Below are 409 nucleotides of genomic sequence, written 5' to 3'. Positions count from 1 at the left end.
TGTTTGTTTGTTTCCCTCAGCTCCAGGTCTAAGAAGTTAGAGAATTTTGCAAGGCAAATTCTTTCAATAATGTATTTATTTAAATGAGAGGAGAGAAAGAAAGAAAGAAAGAAAGAGAAGAAGGAAGGAAGAGAAAGAAAGAACGAAAGAAAGAAAGAACGAAAGAAAGAAAGAAAGAAGGAAAGAAAGAGAAAAAGGAAGGAAGGAAGAGAAAGAAAGGAAGGAAGGAAGGAAGGAAGGAAGGAAGGAAGGAAGAAAGAAAGAAAGAAAGAAAGAAAGAAGGAAAGAAAGAGAAAAAGGAAGGAAGAGAAAGAAAGAAAGAAAGAAAGAAAGAAAGAAGGAAGGAAGGAAAGAGAAAAAGGAAAGAAGGAAGGAAGAGAAAGAAAGAAAGAAAGAAAGAAGGAAAGAA

The sequence above is a fragment of the Hyaena hyaena genome, unplaced genomic scaffold (assembly GCF_003009895.1).
Source record: "Hyaena hyaena isolate Hyena2069 unplaced genomic scaffold, ASM300989v1 scaffold_229, whole genome shotgun sequence".
NCBI classification, from domain to species: domain Eukaryota; kingdom Metazoa; phylum Chordata; class Mammalia; order Carnivora; family Hyaenidae; genus Hyaena; species Hyaena hyaena.
The sequence above is the reverse complement of the archived record's forward strand: the minus strand, read 5'-3'. Positions refer to the sequence as shown.